At 38.6% G+C, this 19,278-nt stretch overlaps 1 long non-coding RNA gene across 1 annotated transcript; it reads right to left on the bottom strand.

The window, feature by feature from the left end:
* Positions 1-485: 485 nt before the first annotated feature.
* On the bottom strand, positions 486-11,815 carry LOC137841136 (uncharacterized). The gene is made up of 3 exons (XR_011088470.1): positions 11,679-11,815; positions 3,421-3,503; positions 486-1,637 (listed from the first exon to the last, which is right to left on the bottom strand). It is a non-coding gene; the product is annotated as an uncharacterized lncRNA (long non-coding RNA).
* Between the last annotated feature and the right edge of the window lie 7,463 nt (positions 11,816-19,278).

The raw sequence follows: 19,278 nt of genomic DNA, 5'->3' as shown, positions 1-19,278 counted from the left end.
GTTTAATACGTCTGATTTTCCAGCCACATGTTCTTCCATGGCTTAGCTGTGTCAGATGAGGAGAAAAAGGTTTAGCTATTCTTCATATTTTTATTAGTCTGTATGTTTCAGTGAAATCAAATATACAGGTACACATACAAATACTTTTGAATGCAGTCTTAAGAGATATATTGGTCAGAAGTAATAATAAAAATATTTCCCTATACCCTATATAGGAATACACATAATTCTTATGGGAAATGGTGGCTATTTTTTTATGAAATATCAGGGCCTCCACCCCCTGAAGATGTAGGCTTTATTTCCCAGGAATGCTATCTACTACCTCACAGATGGCGGGAAGGGAAGGGAAGGGAAGGGAAGGGAAGGGAAGGGAAGGGAAGGGAAGGGAAGGGAAGGGAAGGGAAGGGAAGGGAAGGGAAGGGAAGGGAAGGGAAGGGAAGGGAAGGGAAGGGAAGGGAAGGGAAGGGAAGGGAAGGGAAGGGAAGGGAAGGGAAGGGAAGGGAAGGGAAGGGAAGGGAAGGGAAGGGAAGGGAAGGGAAGGGAAGGGAAGGGAAGGGAAGGGAAGGGAAGGGAAGGGAAGGGAAGGGAGGTTATGTTTTAATCATTGTCAGTGGCTGTTATTTTGCCTGTTCAGTTCCAGTCAGTTCATCAGCTTATGCTCAAAAGAAGACTTAAAGTGATACAATAGTTTATGCCCATGGATATTTATGTACATAAATCATTCACTTGTTTTGGATATAAATTATATGAATATATTCTTCACAGTGCAGAATATGAAATAGTGAAAAAAATTGTTTAAAAACATGAAATGAGGAGACTGTGAAAGGACTTTCATAGGTCGTCCAGTCCCTGCTCTGCTCCCGTGCACTAATTATAGCCCTTCTGTTTAAGAAAGAGAGAGAAAGTGAGAAAGAGAGAAAGGAGAGGCAGAGAGGCAGAGAAAGAGAGAGAGAGAGAGAGAGAGAGAGAGAGAGAGAGAGAGAAAGAAAGAAAGAAAAAGAAAGAAAGAAAGAAAGAAAGAAAGAAAGAAAGAAAGAAAGAAAGAAAGAAAGAAAGAAAGAAAGAAAGAAAGAAAGAAAGAAAGAAAGAAAGAAAGAAAGAAAGAAGCATATAAGCATATAAAAATCTTAGTTTAGGTATAATTTGATACTTTTTATGGTGCAGGTGAGACATCTAGTGTCTATTTCATGTTATTAAAATACAAAGACCCCTTCCAAATCCTTGAAATGTCCTGTTAGTGACTTATACATCTTTACATCTGCTTCACAAATCCACTGACAAAATAATTTTGCCAGTTCTGTGCAACTAGTAATGCATGGTCTTGAAAACAAGGATCAAACGTCAGTGGCTTCTGTGTGTACAGAATCTTTTTTCTCCTTTCCCAGATATCTTCACAGGCCTTAGACTCGTCAATAAATAAATCCAGAAGAATGCTAGTAAAGCCAATCTAGGTTTACAACGTTGACACTAAGAGCACATTTTAGTGCCTAAGTACCAATCCAAATCTCTTCCTCCTGCTGTTTTTCTCATGTAAAGAATCTGCCTTGGAACATCTTGTCTGTGAAGTCAGGCAACAAGTGTTATCTTCAATTGAATCTTTCTTGCCAGAAACCACCTCTCTGCAGTGGAAGACTGTCCTGAAACACAAACATGAATTAGGCTGTTGTGATGGGCCAGAGTTACAAAAGATGCCCTTTGCAAAAGAGTTCCCCATTCCCTACAGGCTGTTCAAGCACAGCACAAGGTCAAACGCAAACTCATCTTCAACCCTGCTATTTCATGACCCAAATCTCACAACTGTCCTAGGCAGTGATGTGCTGTTGCATAGCCTGAGCAAGAGCAGATGCTACATTCTTGCTGTGAGTGCCAAGCAGAATTTGTGGGTTGTGCAGTGCCTGCATCCAGACAAGGAGCATGGCAGCACAGCAATGTCTGTGCATGGCATAGGTGAGTTGTTAGTGTGGTACATGCTGGAGAAGCCTCTGGATTACAAGTCACAGAGTGTAAACAGTTACACCAACTAATGCACAATGTCAGTACATCCAGGCCTATCCAGAGCAGCACTCCTGAATAGTGTAGAAGTGCCTGGAGAGCTGTGAACTATCTGGAAGCTTAGCCCAGAGGTGATGAATCTTTCTCTCACACAGCTGATAAAGACTTTATAAATTTAACTTTATGTTACCCTGGCTGTAAATAGCAACATGTGCTTAATGTACACATGTATTGAATAGTTTCTTAAAGATCCTTCAAACAAAAAGTAGCGGTATTGCTTCACAATTTTCTTCTAGCCTAGCACAGATGTGTCTCATTTAGGGATGTTCAAGTTACTTCTTCTTTTTTTTTTTTTCTTTGAAAAGGATATTTTTCTGATTCCCTTCCCTCCCCTCCCCCTCCCCTCTCCTCCCCTCCCCTCTCTTCCCCTCCTCCTGGGAAATCTCTATGGTTATTGCTTTTTCCAGTTTCAACATGGCAGTTTTCAGTTAGTCTTCTAGTATGGCTGTGTAGTCTTACTTTCATGGCTGGTCCCAAGAGGGCAAAATAGTGAACTTCTTGACTTTCCACCATGATATCTCCCTTGACTTCATCTTGAACAAACACCTCTACTAAAGTGAGAAAACAAAGCAGTATGCCACCTGTCTTTAATGCAAATGTTTGGTGACCAACAGGGAGAACATTCACAGGTCAGACTCAGTCAGGATTTAATTCTGAGTTTAATGATGCCCCTGGGTTATAAATATTAGCAGGTAATCTAGATCTGGTTGAAGAACAGAAATTTCTCTGGGAGAAGAATTAAAAAAAAAATGGCAACATACTAAGTTACAGTAAAAACAAACAAACAAACAAAAACAAAAACAAAACAAAACACAAATTTATCTGTGGAGGTAAATCTGAAGAAAAAAGTAGTTGGCCTAACAAGAGCACTTTGTTTCAAATCCAACTTCAAAAATTATTTTTTTTTCATTATGGAATAAGGAAGAAAAAATCAATATACAACCCTCCCCTCTCCCCTCCCCCAATTCAAGAGTATTGAAATGAGATATTTTAGTGATGTTTCATACTTCCCCTATTCCTACCCTCATCATTGCTTTCTGATTTCAACCCTAAATTAACATATTTTAGGGGGAGGTGATCTGACAGTCACAAACTGTTTTTGTTGTTGTTGCTGAAAAATATTTTAATGTCCAGTTGCTTTGAACAGGATACGATCATACTCCTTTTTGGTAGGTCATGTTCCAGATGAAAACTATCAGTGTGCAAGGTGTGCATTTACTTTTTTTTACTTTTTTTAAAAAAAAAAAAAATAATAAATAAAAAGTATCTAGTTTCCTTCCGTTTTACAGACATCTGAACATTTCTTTTGACCTAACGTGGTGTGATAGGTGGGAGGAGGCCAGAAAGGATGTCATACAGGGTACTTACTCCTTCAATGAGTCCATTTTGATTGCAGATCTGAAGACGTTTCTTCAAAATGGCAAGTGAGGTGATTTATGCAGAGGTATCATCTGAGGAAAGAATGCGTTTTACTTCACAAAATTCAGACGCAGGTAACAAATGGTCATCTTAATATTATTTACTTTTTCTTTGTTCAGTGACACATTCTTAAATCTTTCATTTTTCTTTGAATGGAAACATTTGTAAGAAACTGGAGTCTTGTTAAAAGCATTTTTAAGAATATTAGTATCTATCTGTCTATTACATATCTATTCACTTGGAAACTTTTTTCTCATTAGTAGAAGAAAAGTTGAATTCTAGCAAAAGTAAAGACTGACCTCTAAAATCCCACTCTGGATTTCAATAGAATAGCTAAAAAGTGCTGTTTCTGAAATGCATTAACAATTAGAAATTCAAGATATTAATAGAAGTTATTGAAAACTCATTGGCAGTTACAGTGCAGTGATGACACTGACATTTTCTCTCCCGCAGTATATTTACATTTTATATTTTACATTGATTAATTTTGTTAGACACCAGAAATAATTTTAAATTGTAAAACAATAGGTCTTTCTTCCTCATTTTTGTTTCATTCTTTCTTTCTCTCTGTCTCTGTCTTTCTCTTCTGCAAGTTAGATGTTGAGAAAAACAGAAGTCAATAATCAATAGAAGTTTCTATAATTTTCAAAATTTAGTCATGTGTATGACCTATTGATGTCTGCTACTATAAAACTACATTACTTTAAAAAGATATTTACAAGAAATAAAGTGCCAAAGATATCCATTAATGGACATAGCTCATGTTTTTAAAACAAAAATATCAAGCTTTGTTGTTGTTGTTGTTGTTAATTTCTGATCAAAAAACAGATCTTTGCTGGTTAAAAGATAGTTAAGTATGGACACATTATTTAATATTATATTTAGAGATCATAGTACGAAAGGCAAATGTATACTGAATAAGCTAGCAAAGCAACTTCTATTCTATAAAAATAAGTTTTGTAGATTCACTTCTTGGTACATGGTTCTAAAAGCATCTGTATCAGCGCAACATCTTCATCTTTCATATGTTAACTCAGTTTGTCTCAGACTATATGGTCACAACCAGTTCACTGCAAAAGAGCTGAACTGCCAGGATAATTCCCAGTGCAGAATTACCCTATAAGTACTTATTGGAGATGTACTCACATATCCAGTACAACTATCTATACAAAACGTGTCAAAAATTGAGAGCATAAAAGTCTGTTACATCTTTTTTTTGTTTGTTTCATCATCTAATATTATCCTTTAAAATTCGTTATATTTTAGTTTTTATTATTGTTGTAATTTTACTGCTTTCACACAGTTTTTAATATACTTCAGAAAATATACTTTAAAATTGCTCTTTTATATATATCCTGAGAACCCTATAATGCAATAAAATAATTCTGAAATTTGCCAGTATTAGGTTATTGGACAGGCAGAACCAATTTTTTTTTACCTAAAAGAAAAAAAAAAAAAAAGCCAATTATGAGACCAACTAAGTAATCAAATTTCAGGCAAAATGTTTTTGCCTACCCTTTAGAGTATGATGGCATGACATTTACCCTTTCATAATATTTTTGAAAAATCTTGCTGTTGTAACACCAATATCCTTGTTGCTTATGTGAATGTTGCATCCCTTTTGGTCTCCTAATAAATTATTTACTTTAATAACTTCCTAAAACAATTACTTCTACAGGCTGATTCTAATATCTTACCTTAAGAAATACTTTAAATCAGTCTTGAATTTGCCTCCTATTGTTAGTGTGTCCTAGTGCGACAAAGTGAAAAAAAACATCCAATCTGTTTAACTAAGATTTTTCTTTCATGTTATAATGGGAATGTACATAACATACACATCCATTACACATTCTTCCCATTTTCCATCTATACATGTGCTCAATTGCTTTCACCAATTAGAACACCAGTGCAGGAAACTGTGGTCCTCATTTTGCCAGGTGCTGTGAGCTGTTCTGATTCTTTGGCTTTTGTGTGAGAAAGACGGTGAATTTAATACGAGAGGTATTTGATAATGCTTGGTACTAACATGCTTTAGATTCAATATTTTTCATAAGCCTAAGGCAGATCTGGCACACTGAGGAGGTTGTTTTTCTTTAGTCAAAAGTTTGGTATTTGCCATGCTACAGTGAGTTCAGAGCAGTTGAGTTCACTCTCAGCCACCTGCCTGACAATGTGCAAAGGAAGCAGCTGCTGTCCTACTCCATGCATATTTTACTTTAGATCATTAATACATCAAGACCTGGAAAAGGCCAATGTTGTTCCTCCAAGACTGGAATGATAGTTTAGACGTGCAAAGAAAAGGGGTTTCATACTGCCCTGCTTCTGAGCATTTTTTGACTTACAGACTTCACAGTTCATGCTGTCTTATCTGATTACAGAACTGTAAGTCCAGCCTACTTTCCTGTGGCCACTATGCACGTCTCCTGTGAGTCTGCACCCTTCTTCTCCTCTCCCTCCCCTCAGCCCCTTCATCACCTGCACTGCTGCCTTGAGTTTTTGCATGTGCTGGCAAGTGTTTTTAATCTTCACTTTGCTGGACTCGTCCTACATTTTGTCCTGCTTACATTTGAATTTGATCTTTTTCCCCATGGCACTTCAATGAAAAATCTGTTTGATTTCTCTCTTGAGAAAAAGATAAATAGATAAATTTCAGCAAGCAAATTGGACTTACAGAGCTCATGGGAAATAAGGCAAAAGATGCAAAGCAGGCAATCTACAAGGTGGTGTGTTGAAACAAACAAACAAAACAAAACAAAACAAAAAGAACAACAACAAAAAGCTCCTTCCTTCCTTCCTTCCTTCCTTCCTTCCTTCCTTCCTTCCTTCCTTCCTTCCTTCCTTCCTTCCTTCCTTCCTTCCTTCCTTCCTTCCTTCCTTCCTTCCTTCCTTCCTTCCTTCCTTCCTTCCTTCCTTCCTTCCTTCCTTCCTTCCTTCCACTGCCCCATCTACAGAAAACTGCTGGGGTCTACCAAGCATGTCCCGCCACCCTCCATTTTCCCTCTCCCTCTTACTCTGATTTTACGGTCTTGCTTATTTGGGACAATGGGCCTGTGGAGACTTTGGGCAGTGAGATGTCTTCTGGGTGTTTCTCTAACAGCACTGTGAATATGATGCAGCTAGAGGACATGGCAGAAGTAGACATCAAGACTGCCTTGAGCAATGTCTAGCACCTGTCTCTGAATTTCTAATTGCTGAAGGATGCTCTGCTTTTACAGTGATAGTGGAAAAGATCTCTTCTGTTATGCAGATGCCAGCTTAAGCATCCATAGATAATTACAGTCAAGTGTAGACAAAGCATCCAAAGATAAGAAGAGCAATGATTTTTCTCTTGGTATTAAGGCACAGCAATCTGAGAAAATGACCTTCTTTCTTAGGAAAATGAATGTCTGCTGTTGAAAATCATGCCAAGTCCTTTTCCAGCCCAACTTGCATAATTGTTAGCAAATTTACCCAGGTTATCAAACATTCTTGATAATACAGCAGATGGGTATTTTTCGCTGTTGAGGCTGAGAGGCCATAAATGAAAGAAGGGACTGTGCAGTTTGTCAGACAATCCCATGCCTTTGGATAAACCCACCCTGACAACATTTTATTAGTCCCATGGGTCTTAAAAATCTTGAAACACATTTTTTTAATTTTTGCTACCATGAGTGTCACAATCGTGCTAGTGTTTACCAGAGCAACTGAGGGTTTGCTACTGACTCACCACCAGATACAGAACAGGAAGACTTCCCTCCACCATGTCGTTTTTGAAAACCTAGTGTCACACAGTGCCATAGCAAATGCTGGAGTATTTACCACAGGATCCATGCATAACAAGAGGCAATCCTTCTGTGTATGGAAAAGATGTCTCTCAATAACAGAAAAGCCATGGCTTATTTTGCTCAAATGTTCTCTGTCTCGAGGCAGTTCTTTCAGTGCAGCCAATACCTCCAAGCAGTCTGGAGATGCTAAGTGGTTTTCAGAAGGAATGGGTGCATGCTCTGAGGCACAAGGACAAGAAAGACTTCTTCTTGATATGCAAACACAATCTGATCAAGTGGAAGGATGGAGGAGTTTTTTTACAAAATAATTCCTAAGAATAGATTTCTTAGAACAAGGATAGTCTGGGAAGTTCTTTATCTGATGATCAGCTGAGCAGATTAAAAAAAAAAATCATGGAGGAAAATCAGTTGTTCCCTGTGGTTTCTAAACTTCATTACAACAAATAAGACAAACATTCACAATGATAGAAAGACCTGTTCAATTGTCTTGGTTTGTGGAATGGTGACTTCTAAGCCAAGAGGAAGGGATGTCTCAACTAAGTGGAAACTGCCTGCAAAGTGAGTGGCCATGCCAGTTCTGCAGCAATTATGGAAAGCTTCCCTTGTAAGTAACTATTAGTCAAGAAAAGCAAATGCCAAGGGCACCTATGTAAGAGAAGAGAGGGCCTCCTCTCTTCTCAAGTGAGAATAGTCATAAATTAGCAAAGTAATAAAGATTCAGATAAGTCTATTGTTAATTCTTCTTCCTCAGATTTCTTTCTGCTGTGACTAAGAAAGAGAGAAAGAGAGAAAGAAAGAGAGAAAGAGAGAAAGAGAGAGAGAAAGAGAGAAAGAGAGAAGAGAGAGAGAGAGAGAGAGAGAGAGAGAGAGAGAGAGAGAGAAAGAAAGAAGGAAGGAAGGAAGGAAGGAAGGAAGGAAGGAAGGAAGGAAGGAAGGAAGGAAGGAAGGAAGGAAGGAAGGAAGGAAGGAAGGAAGGAAGGAAGGAAGGAAGGAAGGAAGGAAGAAAAAGAAAAGAAAGTTAGTTGCTTTTGGACTATTCTGGATGAGAATTAACTGCAGCCAGGCTTCCCTTTCATGTTTTTGAAGAAAAAGTTGAATTCATGGTTTGTACTGAAAAATCTGTGCTCTGTCTGCCATGGTGCCTACCAGCAATTAATTAAAACCTCATTTAAATACTTGAAAGAATTAACCTGAGGAAGAAAAATCTGTGGATGAAAAAAAATAGTATAAAATAATAAGCTTATATTTTACATGATGAATTGTTAGAAATTATGTTTAATCCATAAGGGACTGTAAAATAACTTGTCTCTATGCACATGCAGTACAGCACAGCTTTGTTTCCCTAGGAACTGTGCTTCTCTGTGTGAAAGAAGAAGCTGTAGAGAACGGGCATGCTTCATATCCATGTGCAAGATCTGAATTCACCAGGAAGAAGAAGTTTATTGAGAAATACAGAAAAGAATAATAATTTAGCCAAAAGGCAAACAAACAAAACCAAACAAACTTGCCTTTGATTAGCTTTTACTTAAAGACTGACAGAAAGTATACATGTGTGGATAGCATATGGAATAAAAAGAAAAAAAAAAAAGAATTAATAATAGAGTACTTCAGCATGTGGTAACAGTTACTTCAGTTCCTTTTTAATTTTTCTGAAATTTAATAACTGAATAACATCTTCTAGATTTTTTGGAAAACTGTACAACAGGACAATAAATTGCAATAGTTCTGTTACTTTCTTTTTCACAAATTCATTCAGTGACACACACAAAAAGAATGAAAATAACCTCTAGTGTGTGCTTTTGCTCTTACCGTTTTCTCCATGCAGGTCTAATGCCTGGGTGCTGGATCCAATGAGAACTGTGAGATCTGGCCTCAGGCAGTTCCCCTAAGTGCAGCACTTTTTTTTTTTTTTTTTTTGTATTTGCAGGTGATCAGATCACCTATGCTGAGGTGAAAGTGAAACGGAAATCTGACAACACCAACAGTACATCCAAGTCTACACATACAAGTATGGCAATACAGCAGGAAATTTAAATCTTTCTCATTAAATGGTATCCTCTTTGTATACTCTTTATTATTAATTATGTATTACAGGTAATGGAAGAGATACTTGGTGCTAGGTTTCCAGAGAGGTAGGTATGACTTAGGCAAATTTAAAAACTGTCAAAGATTTTCCCTGTTGCTGGTTACCACTGCCTGGAGGCTGCCTGTGAGTGTTTACAAAGTTAGCACGTGCAGCCACGGGTTCCCATCCCAGGTTTTGTTTGGGCTAAGCTTCTTGTCACTCTGCCACAGCTAAGCCTATAAGGATTTATGGCACCCCTAACCCTTGCATTAGGGTGCCTCTGCGACTCAGTCCAGCAAATCTTTTTCTTGTGTCAGTGCTTTACTGGGTGGATCACACCAGGGAGCAAGTGGTGGTCTGAGGGCATGGTAGTACAGACATATGTGTGTCCCTGCTGCTCACTGCAAGCAGCTCTGGAGCACACTGGCAGCATCTGCACAGCAGAATGCCTGGCCTCCTCTCTCCCTTAGGCCCCATGAGATCTTTTTTGTTGTGATGTTGGTGGATATGCCTGAATTTAAAAGGCTGTACTGCACATTGCTGAAGTATGTTGGTTTTGTTTGGTTTTGTTTTTCTGTTCTTTTTTTTTTTTTTTTCCTGTGGTTTGGTGTATTTTGTTTTTTTTATTTTTCAGGGGGAGGGGGGGAGCCTCTTGATTTTGTTGCTGTTGTTGTTTGTTGGGTTAGTTTGTTTTTTGTTTGTTTGTTTTACTGTAGGGCTCAGAACACATTTCAGCACGTTGCTGGGAACATAATGAAGGTTCTCACATAGACCATAACATCCATTGGGGATTCTGCTAGAGATCAGTTCTGGGGAGAGGAAGTAAAGTTTGGCACTGTCTATGTCTGCACCACTGAATGTTCTGTGAAATATGCCAAGGTTTCTTCAGGAAAGAAACAGTTTTTTTCATCCTATGAGGATCCCAGAAGGAAATGTATATGCACCTTGCAGGCAAGGTGGCCCACTGGAGGACGAGTATCTGATGCAGAATGGCTAGCAGAATAATTGCCTTCCCGTGCCTCTAGCAAGTAGATACACAAATAACATAGCAACTCCCCACCCTATCAGCAGACAAATAGCCTGCTTTTCCAGGGTATGGGACAGTATTACTTTCCATCTTTTCTGCAGATGATTTTAATCCTGAGGGGTTGCTCAGAACATGTGGTTAAAATTATTTTGCAATGGCAAGCTCTATGTTCTTATTAGCAACAATTTCTGTGTATGTTTTTTCATTTCCAAATGCATTTAGAGAGAATAAACAAGTCAGCAATATCATTTAAATTGGAGAAATTGAGTTATTTTTAGAAAGTGATAGCTAATTAGATCTTGAACAGTTATTTAATACGTTCAGATAACTTGTGTCTGATCTTTTCTGAAGTGAAAATTTTATGATACATTAAAATACTTTTTTTCAAGCAGTGTGACCAGCCCTAAAACAAAATTTGGCTTTGCAAAGCAAAATAATATAGGAGTTTTAAGTCACATGTATTTGTATGCGGTTTAAATAAATAAGAGAAGGAAAGAAAATATTGCATTCATGCAATGCAGAAGAACATTAAGATATTTATAGAAAAAAATGTTAGCTGCAGAAAATGCTAAGTGAGAACAAATGTTTCCATTGCTGGTTTAATTTTGCCTTACCGCAGGGAAAAAGAAACTGACAGTTTTAGAAGGTGTTTCTGATTAACGGTTCCAGTCAGGCAGAAAAGAGAGTGGACCAAATGCAGATTCAGTGCTGCTGATACAAAGGCAAAACCAATTTACTGGCTTACTTTAAATTCCCTCTGATTTTTTTTTAAATATTTATTTATTTATTTATTTATTTGGTCACAGAAATTGGGATTGGATTGCAGCATTAAAAGTATTGTAAGTGATGCAGTGTATGGTTTTGATACATCATCATCTTTTGTTTGCTGACTGCCAGTCCTCGCTTTTTTTCTCCCCTTCTCTGATTCTGCCTAGTTTACCCATACTTCCAAGTTTGTACAATTTGGTTCTAGAACTATCAAAATCCAGGCAAAATGCTGTAGGTGACCTCTGTGCCTTCACATTTTTCACTGAAACCTCTTTAAAAGTCACAGAAATCAGGTGTTTCTTCTCATTCTCATTCTCATTCTCATTATTATTATTATTATTATTATTATTATTATTATTATTATTATTATTATTATTATTATTATTATTATTATTATTATTATTATTATTATTATTATACAGATTGGTCTGGGAAGAGGGAAGGGATAAGAAATGGAAGAACACAGGCACAGAGATCCTGGACAGGGTTACAGTGGTAGCAGAAAATAATGGATGGCAGGGATTTAACAACTAATTAAACATGTATTTCTTTGGAGTGCTTAAAAAGGATTATAAGAGCCTACCTGGAAAAAGCAGCCTGCAAATTTCCAAATTACCTGTGAAAACTTTTTCCAAAAGCTGCAATGGAATGTCATGATTTCCTTCTGGGTCTTCAGTTGTGTAACCTCAGAATAATAACCCCATGCTAATACTAACATTATGAGTCATTCTCCCAGGGAAACTCCAGGACAGAACATCCGGATATACTGCAGAGCAAGAAGCACTGTCAGAGCTGTGCAACAGCAGCAGATAAACTGCATGGCAAGGCAAGCAGTGCTGGCAAAGCTGTGCATGGTTTCAGAAAGTGAGACGTCACATTTTCAGGCATCTTCTTAAGAGCTGTCATGATCAAAACTAGAACTGACCAGGTTCTTCTGACACTGAAAATGTGAATTCATATATAAACATACACAAAGAAGGCTTTATTTTCACTTAATAACTAAAATTACAACTAAAACCAATAATAACATTTTCTAGAACAAGAATTAGCTAATACAAATATATTTACCTGGAAAACAACAAACAAACAAACAAACAAAACAACAATGACAACAACAACACTTTCAATTGCATGTATTGCATCTGCAGCACAGACTGATGGTATGCTCCAACATTTCCTGTTGGAGGCTTAGCCAAAGTGATTTTGTATGCTAGCTAACTGACTTTATTTATTTTTTTTCTTTCTGGGAACAAAACTTAACTTGAAACAAAGCTTCAGTTGCTTCTGGCTGTTGTGAGATCCTTTTCCCTTCAGCAGTGGACTGCCATGAGAGCAAACACTGGTGTTACGTTGCCATCATCCTGTACTTTGTTGCAGTGATTCTGCTCATCTGTGCGATCGTTTTAGCTGTGAAATGTAATAATCCCTGAGGCAGATGGTGCAGTCCAGTTGACAAACAGAGTAAGACATTTTTATCCTTATTTGTATTTTCATACAATATGTTCACATTTATCAGAAGAGGTGCAAGGAAGCATTCTACCCATATGATAGAGTCTCTGCCACACATTTAGCCAGCCATCAATTCACAATCACACTAGATAAAATCTAGCTTCTTGCTGCTGATGCACAGTGCACTTAACTGGGCATATTTTAATACCCAAGAGCTCTGGAGGGAAATAACCCCACCAGCAGGCCACAAAGTGGAAAAAATTTTAAAAAAAATAATATAAAAAAAAAAAGAAAACATGGCTGGTGCAGCTAGAGGCGATTGCCACAACTACTGTCCAGGTGGACATTAATAGGGATCTAGTGAAGTGGCGTGAGACAAACAAGCCGTTTTTATCAGTCTGGGGTTTGAAAGAAGACAGAAGAACAATTGTCCAATTCAGACTAGGAATGGCAGGGAACAGCCCTCCAGAGAAAATCCTCACATTGATATCCAGTGCCCCTAGAACCCCCTGTGGGCAGCTTTGAAAAGGCAATGCCTCCTCTGGGACAGGGTGGCTGACATGGTACACGTGGAGGGAAAGGTACAAACATTGTAAGCATCTGTGCCTGTCTCATGTTAGAGCTTTTGGGGGATCTTTTGGGAAATCTTTTAGTAAAAGTACACTGCATGGAAAACAGACCCCGTATTAAGACACAGATTCATTTCTTGTAGAGCTATGAAGTGTTTAATCGCTCCTCCAGATCACTCCCCTTGGCAGTTGTCACCATCTCAGAAGCTAAGCCAGCAGCAGTGTCCCTGTCACTGAGCAATGATCCCCTCACTGTGTCTGCCTAGTCCTACCACACCTCCATCCCAAGGCATGGCACATTTATCCGTCATCCCCATGATGCCCAGGTGCCCTCCCTTTACTCATGAGGACACTCACAGCAGGTTGAACTTCACTAAGATATTCTATTGTCTTTTTATTTCCAGGTAAGTCAGAACAGGAAGGCTCTGCTTCTTCAACAAAACAAGACATGAAGTTTGTTTATTTTTACATTACCTTCTCTGAACAGACTTCTATGAAAGAAGGCATGCTGCCAGACTGATCACTCTTCAGTTACTTCTTCCGTGATTTTCATTAAATGCCTTCATATGTGGACAAAATATATTATATATTATTAATATAATAATGCCAGCAAGCATCTCATTATATCAGTGCATGTAACAAGGCACAGGCTCAAGCTGCTTCATCAAATGTTGGATCTGGGTCTTCTATAGACAAAGCAAATGACCAGGTAGACCCATTTGGAACATCACTTCTATTTCACACCTGACTTGATTTCGCCATAATTTGCATGTAGATAAGCTTTTAGATTTCTATATGCTGAAGTGCAAAAATGCATAGATAAAACAAGGAATGCGAATGGTTGCACTAAACTTTTTTTTTTTTTCCTAAGTCTAGACCTACATGTAATTTTTCTTCCTCTGACAGCCTTCTGGTGGGATTTATTAAAGGTGCAAGGAACTTAAATGTTTAACAGAGAAGTCTCAGCCTCATTCCCCTACTGGCTTGAGTAAAATTATTCTGTTCTGCTTGTCCAGAGGAGTATCTCATTGATTTACAATATGTTATTTCTGTCTTGGAGCAGCAGTTCATTTTTGTTTTGTTTTGATTTTTTTTTCCCCAAATGCTGTAGCTTCAGTTAAAGCAGAACCCTCCAATGGAACTAAACCACTTCAGGTTTAAATGTTTGTTTGTAATTATTATTTAGATGTCTGTTTTTACATTATTTTGAATTTTCATTGGTTATGTCATAATTCCTCTGAACAGGCTGATAGTAATGATTTGCAATCCCTGAGTAGGAGGGACTATATAGTGTATCAAATACTTGTAAATTGTTCCCTGTGTCTAAGCTTATCTGTACTGAGGCCATGATGTTGCTGTTGATAAAGCACCGCATTTTTATAATATATTTACCAGAAATCAATAAAGATTTAGTAAAGCACTTGGCATGCCAGCATTTGTTCTTATGTTAGTCATACATTTATTAATGGTATGATTATAACACTTCTGAGCTGTTGTCAGGAAGCGGGGTGCTGATCTAATAAGTACTTTCTAAAGACAGAAGTAGAGCATCAAGTGAGTAGTAGAAGAAAATGGTTATGTTTTTCTTGAGATCATTTTGCTTGCCAGGCTGTGGGATAAAACCAGGTCTTTAAATACTAGTGGAGGAAGAAAACTTTAAAAAACAGAGATAATAAAAGAAGAGGTGGCAGGAGACATTTGGACCTGAAATGGAACTGCATTTTGTTGTCCTTCACTGGACTGATCTGATTTTAGCCTGAAGGTTCACATAAGACTATCAAATAAACCCTGCAACCAAATTAAATTGTCAACCTAAATAAATTAGCTCCAGCTTTCTTTAGAAGCAAGAAAAATTCCAGTCTTTGAAGCAAAAGTAATGTAGTTTTGCATATATAAAACTTGTTCAATAATTGCAGATACACAGCAGCAGGAGTCATAGTTCCTGGCAATACAAGCTCTACCACGGAGAAGGTCATCATTTCAGAATGAGCCAGCTTCACAAGGAACTAAGCGCACATCCACACAGATGCTGCATATGCAAACAGAGCAAAGGGAAATGCACTTCAGAACCAATTAGAAACTGTCACCGATTATAAGACCAACAGGGACTCATTCAGATAACCAGGTCTTCAGCCGCTACAAGCAGATCTCTGGGAATATAAGTGGCAAGTCCTACCATCCGGAAGGTAACCGCATATACAGCATAGACAACTGAGTAAGAAGCATGCATGTACTGCTCTGTATGCTGCTTGGTAGCTGAAGGAGGGAAGTTACTTTGATTAAAATGAGAAGTTGTTAACTTCTAAAAATTGAAGTGACTGTTTTGGCTGTTTACTAAGAATTTGGCACACTTTGCGTTTTTGTGGGTTTGACAATGAGCCCACTATAGTGTTCAAGGCAATTTTAAGAAACTTCAGCCTGATTTTCACTCTCACAAGGCAGTCTATAATTGTGTTCACTGAATTTGGGGGAGTTTCTCAATGTTTACGGTCTATTTAATGTTTTTGAAATGTTGACATGAAGTGTGCTCCTGCTGATGGCTCTTGGCAGACAGAAATATACAGATGATGGTTGGGCAGGTGTGTAGCAGGTTCTTGTGGTTCCCTGATGAGCTCTAGTTACTTATTGCCTGTTGGAGCCATGCCAGCTGATCACTCTTCTGAGCCTCATCTGCCTGGTTGCTCTCAGGGACAGTTTGCAATGGTTTCTCATCCTTACAATACTAAGGGTATGTATATGGGTGAGAAAGGAAGTACCCTTCTCCTTGCATTTGTTTCATGCTCACACACACCAGCTCTCAAACATGAAGGCAAAATCCTTGTTAGATACAACTTGAGGGGGAAATGGACTATCTGTCACTGAACTGTTAAAACAAGGCTGCCTAGTCATTGATTATATATATAATATTACATGTCTTATGCATGACATCTAAAAATTACATCTGACTGTAAATCTGGCTCAAGGGAGCTGTCTTTCTCCTTTGTTTTTGGTCCCTTTCCTTTTCCTTGGAGCTTATGTGATTCCTTTTATTGCATTCTCTCTCCCTCTGGCTTCAGGCACATCCTGGAGCTACGAGTGACATTCATTCCTGCTGTTCTGGCTTGGCCTATTTTTCTGGCTTTTCACCCATTCAAGTCAACCCTTGCTGATAAGCACCACCCCTTTTGTTCATGGACACAATAATGCATATGTGAAGACTGAAGGAGATAATTAAAAGAATGCAAACAAGTCACTAAAAGGATGTCCTTGATAAACCATCACAGAACAAACATTTTAGGATATCCTTGAAGACAAATATAATAAACGTTAGAAGACCAACTAAAATCCTAATATAGGGCTAATTTCAAACCTTTTTCTTTGGAAATTCAACACTCTCTTTGTAAAAGCTGAAGGGTGGGAACAGAAGGGACAGGAGTTCATCAGAAGAGAGAGGTACTACAGTTCATCTTTTCAACCCTGTACATCTTTTTCCCTAGACAGCCAAATTATGAGCTAGCAGAATATTCAGGCTTTACCTAGCAATTCTTTTCAATACATCAATTCCTGAGAGGAACTGTAACAGTATGTCTCTGGAAAGCAACAGAATGCTAGCAGGCATAATAACTGGCATCAAGTCAACAATGTGAGACATGAGAATTTAATTAGAAAAAAACGCTTTACCTGCCTGTGTAGGAAATCATCCCAAAACAGTGTCATCTCTACAGGCAGGAGAACTTCAAGGGGGAAAATATCTGTCCTGCTTCCATGCAGACAGAAAGGAGGAGATAGCTATGTATCCTCCCCTTGGCTGCTTGGGCGTCAAGGGAACCACAGTGTACCCCAGTAGGTCTTCCGGTAGAGTTGCTTGGAAGACCAAGGACCTGAACCATGAACATGAAGGAACTTTTGTGAGCTTTACTAGTTCATTTTCTATCTTCTCACAGGATGTGCTTAACTGCACAAGGGTATTTAGTGTGCATTTCCTGGAGATGCAAGTGCGCAGTTTATTGAGGAACTACCTTCTATTCTGTAATACAGAATCAGATGTGGATGTTTATTGCACAAAGATAAGGTTCATTTCAGCTATCAAGAATAGCCTGGTAAGGGTGAATCCCTGAATGGCTTTGGTCTCCCGCTGGTATTAAAGATGTGGCAGCCAACTATGTATCACAAACTTGGGTGAGAGGTCTGAGCTCCAAGTGTCAAGTGAAAGTTCCCTGGCATTTCACAGCCAGCTTTGTTGTTTCCATCTAGCCTCAATGTCTTGTCACCTTCCCCATGAAGTATGTCAACCTGTACTCACTGAGGGTGGTCTAAATACAAACAGTGGCACAGATTCATTCAGAGGGTGAGACACAAGCTAAAGGTATCTATACCAGTTTGACGAGAGGGCTGACTCTTTCAGATGGTGCAACACAGATACCTGTCTTATTTTTGCAATCAAGTATATATCACATTTGCCATTTGACAGTAAGCCAAAGACTTCATCACTTCTCGGACTTGAAAATGTAAAACTCATACAGCTCCTCCTAAATGACAGGATATACTGTGGCCCACTGTCTGAGATGAATCAGCTAACCACCTATTTGCATAGCTGGACTCCCCAGTCCATAAATGCAACCTTCCTGTGAGGCAGTGGACTTGAGTTGTTCATTCTCAGATTTCTTTTTCATTATAGTAAGGTTCACTAAGGATAAGGATTTTCTTCAAACACAGACAGAGCTCTTCCTCTATTCCCTATATGTCTGCCACAGGGGCTTCATTCAAGATAGCAATAATACTGGAAAAAAAATGGTGATACTGCTGGTTTTAGTTATGAATTCTCTAATAAAACAAAAGGCACCCTACGTTAGCTTTGCTGTGTTTCTTGCCAGTTCTGGTTAGTCTAAGTTACCTTCTGCCTGTGTTGAACAGAAAATCAACTTTGACCCCTGAGGTCAGTCTTAGTCCCTGAACTCAAAGGAAATTTTATCAGCTGTATCAACTCACTATTACAGTTCTGGTCCATTCAGATGATCTTCTTTTGTTTTTACCGAGGGCTGTAGTGGTTTTACTGTGCTAGACAGCTAACACCACAACCACTCTCTCACTCCCCCTTCTTAGATGAGGAGGGGAAGAAATAAAGCAAAGAACTACTCACTGGTTGAGATAAGGATAATTTAATTAAAGGGAAATAATAATAATAATAATAATAATAATAATAATAATAATAATAATAATAATGGAAAAATTATTATGAACTAAACAATTTAACTAAAGGGGAAAAAAAAAGGGAAAGGGGAAAAGGGAGGGGGAAACGGAAAAAAGGAAGGAAAACAAATAAAACAAATAAAGGCTATGTGGAAGTGCAGAGGAAAGAAATTACTCTCTACTTCCCACAAATGAGCGATGCTTGACCACGTCCTTGAAGCAGGGCCTCAACGCACATAGCTGGTGTTCGGGAGGAGGACCGACATTTTCACAACAAGAGCCCACCCCTCCGCTCTTCTTCCTGTTTCCACCTTTTATTGCTGAGTGTGACATCATATGGTATGGAATATTCCTTTGGTTGGTTTAGGTCAGCTGCCCTGGTGATGTTTCTCTTCTCACTTTTTGCCCACCCCCTAGGAGCGTTAGAGTGAGTACCGATGCTGTGCCCACACTGCTCAGCAGTAGACACAACACTGGTGTGATACCACTGCTGTTCCAGCTACAAGTGCAGAGCACAGCACTGTATGGGCTGCTGCAGGGAAAGTTAACATCCCAGACAGACCCAGTACAAGGGCTATCTGGGTATGTGTTCTGTGGGTGCATATGCCCTTCAGCAGTCTGTTTGATTTTTTCCTTTCTGACAAGCCTAATTGCAGTAAACCAGTCCAATATCTGGGGGTGCAAGTTCAAGAGGAATCTCATTTGCCAAGGAAAATTCACATGGTCTTCTGTTACTATACTCCCCAGGGAATGGGAGGGTAAGCGGAGTACAAAACCTCTTAGTTCTTTTAGAACTAATATTTCCAAATGTGATTATTGAGCTGTTACTGAGCACTAACTCTTAGACCCTTAAGAATTATTGCAATTGCAATAGGAACTGTATTAGTCCTTACCTGCGTGCCACCCTCCTTCTGTGCTTAGGTGTGGTAGTGTTTAGAATTTTCTCAGACTCAGCTGTACAGGAGAGATGATTCAAAGACAGTTGGAACTTTAAGA

The sequence above is a fragment of the Anas acuta genome, chromosome 1 (assembly GCF_963932015.1).
Source record: "Anas acuta chromosome 1, bAnaAcu1.1, whole genome shotgun sequence".
NCBI lineage: Eukaryota > Metazoa > Chordata > Aves > Anseriformes > Anatidae > Anas > Anas acuta.
The sequence above is the reverse complement of the archived record's forward strand: the minus strand, read 5'-3'. Positions and strand labels throughout refer to the sequence as shown.